Source organism: Perca fluviatilis, chromosome 19 (genome assembly GCF_010015445.1).
Source record: "Perca fluviatilis chromosome 19, GENO_Pfluv_1.0, whole genome shotgun sequence".
Lineage (NCBI taxonomy): Eukaryota > Metazoa > Chordata > Actinopteri > Perciformes > Percidae > Perca > Perca fluviatilis.
Window position 1 is genome coordinate 34860630 of NC_053130.1, and position 6334 is coordinate 34866963.

The following is a 6334-nucleotide window of genomic DNA, read 5'->3' on the forward strand; positions in this document are numbered from 1 at the left end:
AGACTCATACACATACACACATAAACCCCAACACTGTAATATGCGTCGTGTTGCAAAAGGGTTGTGTCAAATTTGGCGAGTGTATTCTTGTTTGAAAGATGTGGAAGTGATAAATTGAGGCTTGTTTATCACAAGTTCCTCCAACATTCTTGGAGATATATATTTTGAGCACTGCTTGAGGCCTGAGGGCATATTCATGGCTATGAAATTGTATGAATTGAAGCTCTGTGATTGGGTGTTTCTTGCCGAAATGCACCTTTGGAGGCGGAGTTGACTTCTATTAGTATTAGTATTCTTTAGTTTTGTCCACAGGCTTGTACCTTTGACTTTTTAGTCCAGAGAACCAGATCTTTTTTAACACAGTTGTTCATCTTTTGTACTGACGACTGGACTGAATTTCTTGCTGATCCAAGCTGCAGAAGTGCTCCAACTGGCAACTATAGTCTATGTCTATAGGAAACATGAATTGGACCTCTGGAACCTGGAGCACCCAAAATGGGTCCTTCCAGTTCGGCTGTAACCAACAACCAACCAGGTCAAGTAAACAAATCTCCCCAATGCACTCCCCTCTCATGTTTATTATTATTATCATTTACATTTTCCAAATTTTTTTATTTAGTTAGCTGTTCAGTTATAATAAAGCTTTATTTGCAGAAACAGGTCCATATAACACATCATGCAGTATACATAGTATAAAAAGGAGATACAAAAATACATAAAAATTGCATATTAGCCTATAGGATATACAGGCTATTGCACCAATGCCGTCTTAACATAGAAGTATATCTATAGCCTAGCGTAGACTGGAAAGATGAAAAAACAGCTAACCACCGAACCAAAATGTTTTAAAATACACCTAACAACGACAATTGTTTAATCTGTAAATAAACAAAAATGTAAAAATGCATCTTCGGCTATAACCACACATTTTTATGTTTACATGTCTTCCTTTGAGCGTTACACAAAAGAGTGTTCATTAATGAGCTTTAAAGATGTTGGTTGAGGTTAGCTGTTTCCCCCTGCTATGCTAAGCTTGGCTCCAGTTCTACACTTAATTCACAGACATTAGAGTGGTATTGATCTTCTCATCTTACTGTCAGAAAGAAAACAAAGAAACATATTATCCCAACATTTTGAACTACCCATTTAATTATGCACGTAAAACTCACCCCAGATTGCTAAACCCACTAAATTCAGGTGACATGACAAAGCTATGGCCCTGAATGTTCCCCACTGATTCCAGGCAAACTACAAAGGGTTTTGATGGAGGTTTTATGCAGCATATGTGGTCTGGTCCACATCTTGTTGTGTATATCGAACTACTTGTTCTGCTCGCAGCAAGCCAAACGATGGCAACGCATAATGGTTGGTTTAGTCTATGTTGACAACGGTTCATTTACGGGATACATTCCTCTGTCTCTGTGTTGGCGTTCTAACCTCCGGTGGATTTGTGAGGACTATGGTTAACTGCTCCTCAGATCTCTGCAGGGTAAATCCAGACAGCTAGCTAGACTCTCTGTCCAATCGGAGTTTTCTGTTGCACGACTAAAACTACTTTTGAACATACACATGTTCCACCAAAACAAGTTCCTTCCTGAGACTATTTAGCAGAGGCACCGTGGTTCCGTCCGGGGCTTAGTGCCTAAGATTGGTTCCTATCCAAGAATGTTGTGTGGACTAGCCAGACCTTCCTCCACAGTGCTGTGGAGGAAGGTCTGGCAATGTGGAGACTATGGTTGGCTCGGATGGTCAGTCTCTGCAATACATCTGCCCATTACAATGTTTTAATGATGGTTGCGGAGAGTACAACCCCCAAATATTAACTCCAGTGACCATTCCAGACAAACTACACATTAAAATCGAATGAGTCATCCGCCATTCCATAACTTCACTCTCCTCATCTACATCACTCAGTATCGCCTGACCTGCAGACTGCTGAAAAGCAGTTTATCAGTGCTGGCATGCAGCGTGGGCTCCTTTACACACACCAGGTGTTACAGAAAAACAAATACACCTGCATTCGAGTTTTGGTCATTTTCATACCTAACCTGCTCTGGGGATCGAGTTCCAGCATCACCAGCAAAGGTCACTGAAAGATGACTAATGTTAGCGTTGTGTACACCAACATCATATCTCAAAGCCCACAGCTGTGTTAAGAATGTGTTAACACTATTCAAATAAGTGTATTTCATATCTTTTTTTTAAATCAGTGTAACTGCAGGACCATTACTCTTTCTCTCTCTCTACATTTCTACCACTTCCACTGCCCTTACAATAAAAGTCCCAAGTGAGTTTTCCTTTTTGGAATAGGCGAACTAAGAAACAAGCACAGTTTTTTATTTTTTTATATGTTGTATTTAACTTATATTTCCCCATGTAATGGCAGGGGTAAAACAACACATTCTCACTCCCAACTCGTCAAATACTGACGCTTAGTCAGGACCCTTGGCGTAACTTTTCAACATGCAAGGTACACGTACTTATTTAGAAGTAGGAAAATATCGTAGGTGGGGTTGAAAGATGAACATTAGTGACAAGCAAGACAAGAACGGTACACCCACCCCAATGTGCTAGGTGAAAGTCCTGTGTTGTTGTCGCTTGAACATAGCGTGTTCTCATGAATGGGTCCGTACGATATAGTATGAAAATGTATGCACACCAATACCTATGATATCCTACGAAACTGGGCAATCACCGGCTACAAGGCTCTGTGACGCCGAGCGGCAGTTGCTAGCTGTGTTTAGCCGCCACAAAGTTCCACTGTATCAGCGGCAGTTGGAAGTTGAGTTACCCGAGAAAGGGGGGCTTTCAGCTGGGTACAGGGCACCGCGAGCTGCCGGCCGCTTCGGCGGACATTATGGTTAAGTTTAGGGGACCAAAAGTGAGCGTTGACAGCAGCGACGACAGTTAAGTTTAGGTACCAAAACGACTAGTTAAGTTTAGGAAAAAGGTCGTGGTTTGGATTAAAACACATCATGATAAAGTTCCCTTGGTCTTTGGAATTAAAATAGCCCCCCCACATCATCACATACCCTTCACCATACCTACAGATTGGCATGGGGTAGATTCCATAAAATCATCTCTCTATCATCTCTTTATCAGGATGCATAGTAACCTGGATCCATGAAATAAAAATAAAAATCTGCCTGCCTCTATGGGAATTTAACATAGGGGTGTACTCACTTATGTTGCCAGTGGTTTAGACATGAATGGCTGTATCTTGAGTTATTTTGAGGGGACTGCACATTTACACTGTTACCGGCAATTTCCACTGGATGCGGAACGTCTCCAGAACGTCGGCGGAGTCATCAGGTTTCCATTAAAGTCAGTGTGTGTATTTCCACAGACTGCAGAACGCCTGCGTCCCGACTCCGTCCCAGCTCCGTCAGTCCGCAGCCCTCCGCAGCAGATACGCAGAGCTTCTATTTTTGACGGACGCCGGAGAGCTCCGCACCAATTCAGCACACAGCAGATAGTGTGGGACAGGAAGTCGAGCACAGAAACAAACTAAATATCCAGTTAATTTCACGGTGGATCATATTTCCCTGAACTACACCTTGAACACACAGCACAGAGCTGTTTCCCCTCTACTCCTCTGGATGGAAACTAACTGGTGTTGGTTTTGTGGTTCTACTCTACGTGAATTCAGCTGTCAGTCAAGGCTGCAGCCGTTCCGCAACAAATCCAGACCTGGTGGGTATTGACGGACGGCGGAGCACGCAGTAGACACGCAGCGGAGCCGGTCCGCAGCCGTTACGCATCTAGTGGAAATGAGGAGTTATACAAGCTGTAAACTTAATACTTTACATTGTAGCAAAGTGTCATTTCTTCAGTGTTGTCCCATTAAAAGATTTAATGAAATATTTACTAAAATGTGAGGGGTGTACTCACTTTTGTGAGATACTGTATATTTAAATGAAATATATCTACTCATTGTCAAACTTTCCTTGTGTTTTATATTTTTTGTTTTATTTATGTTTTATATATAAAAATGATGGCTGGGTTAGGCTTGAACCATAAAAAATAAGTAAAAAATGAAAAGTCGACTCTATGTAGACCTTTAAAGGCGCTGACACACCAACCCGATTATCGGCCGTCGGACAGTCTGGCGAGGTCAGTGATTCGAGTCTGTTCGGTGTGTTCCATGCCGTCGTCAGTCGGAGGAGCTGTTTTGGGCCGATTTGACTTGTTGAATCGGAAGGCCGGCAGTGGGACTCAATGACCAATCTGATTGGTGGAGCGCTAACCTGGAAATGATGAGTGGGATGAGCGTGACTAACGCCTCTCAAAATCTGACGAAAATCTTTCAAATTGACCTTTCTTGATCTGATATGAAGACAGATTCAGCAACTGCACGGCCTATTTCTCTCTCCAAATGTTTTCAGAAACACGTTGGGGTGAACTATTTTCATAAAATACAAGATCATATTCCGAACGAGCCGCCATTATGCTTGCTTGTAAAATCCAGGAGCAGCCAGACCCACGTGACGCCTTCGTCCAATCAGCTGCCGGTTTCAATCTTTTGGGCGACAATACAGATTAGTGCCGCCTGCTGTTATGGAAACGTATTACGTTTCGCGCACGCACAGAACGTACGCTCAAGTCGGTGTTGCTTCGGTGTGTTCTGAGGCACTTTTTGGACCAACCCAGGGAGGGAGTCAGTCCGACTGGCTTTTCTGCCGACGGTCGGCTGTCAGGTTGGTGTGTCAGAGCCCTAAGGCTGTTTTATAGTCGTGCGTAGAATCGACGGCGGACCCCCGCAGACCCCTCTGCGTCTACGCCGGACCCTACGCCGTAGCCTGACACACACCTCTCGTAAAATGTAATTGTACGTTGCGGCCAAGCACATCACTCGGCCTTGGCTTGGTACCGTTGCATGTCCTCCGACTCATTTCCTGGTCACCCCCCAACACACACACACATGCCGGCTCGAGGCGTGAAATGCACCGCGATGCAAAGAAACACGTTCAACCCCGACACAGAACTCCGAAGGGTCACGACGCCATAGGAGCGACGGCGTAGCTACGGTGTGGAGTTTGCGCACAACTGCAAAACGGCCTTAAAGCTATCTTAATGGAAGTTCAACTGTATTTCAACTACTTTTACCACCTACATTTCAACTGTTTTCATCTCTTACACCTCTCTTCCTCTTACACAGTCTAGCAGAGGCAGCGGCTTCAGTGCTTCATCTGTGTCTACACACATTGTGTTCAGGCACAGTATTGAGTGTAGGTACTGTAGGTCACAGGCCAACACACAATCACATATACTATCCACAAAAACCTAAAGTATCAAAAGTAAACGTACTCATTATGCAGAATGGCTCCTTTCAAAATGTCATATTCTTATAAAATATTATATGATGTGGTTTTCATCCCTAACAAATACTGTACACGTAAGAGCATTTTAATGTTGAAGTTCATCAATGTGGAGCCAGTTTTAGATACTTTGTATACTACTGGGTAGATGAGTAGTATAGTAGGCTACTGCTACATCATATCATGTTTTTTGTTTGAAAAGTCACCAGCCTAAAAGTGTCAAATAGGCTATAGTATGTAGTGCAATATTCCCCTCAGACATGTAGTGGAGTAGAAGTATAAAGTTGCAAAACAAAATGGAAATACTTACGTAAAGTTTAAGTATTTTAAAACTTTACTTAAAGTGCTCATATTCTGCTCATTTTTAGGTTCATAATTGTATTTGGAGGTTATATCAGAATAGGTTTACATGGTTTAATTTTCAGAAAACACCATATATTTGTTGTACTGCACATTGCTGCAGCTCCTCTTTTCACCCTGTGTGTTGAGCTCTCTGTTTTAGCTACAGAGTGAGACATCTCACTTCTGTTCCAGCTTTGTTGGGAATCGCACTGGTGCAGTTAGTACTGCTAGCTAGTCAGTTGCAGAGTATGAGGGCGTGCCCTGACAGTACCTAGGTAAGGACTACTAGCCAGTCAGAAGCAGAGTATGAGGGCGTGCCCTGACAGTACCTAGGTAAGGACTACTAGCCAGTCAGAAGCAGAGTATGAGGGCGTGCCCTGACAGTAGCTAGGTAAGGACTACTAGCCAGTCAGAAGCAGAGTATGAGGGCGTGCCCTGACAGTACCTAGGTAAGGACTACTAGCCAGTCAGAAGCAGAGTATGAGGGCGTGCCCTGACAGTAGCTAGGTAAGGACTACTAGCCAGTCAGAAGCAGAGTATGAGGGCGTGCCATGCTAGCAGCTAGGCGAGCATTATAAGGTGTGTTACAAAGTGACCACGTTTGTCTCTGAAGTAAAGGCTGGACTACAATAGAGCTGTTTGGAGCAGTTAGTGAACAGTGTTTTCTGTTGGAG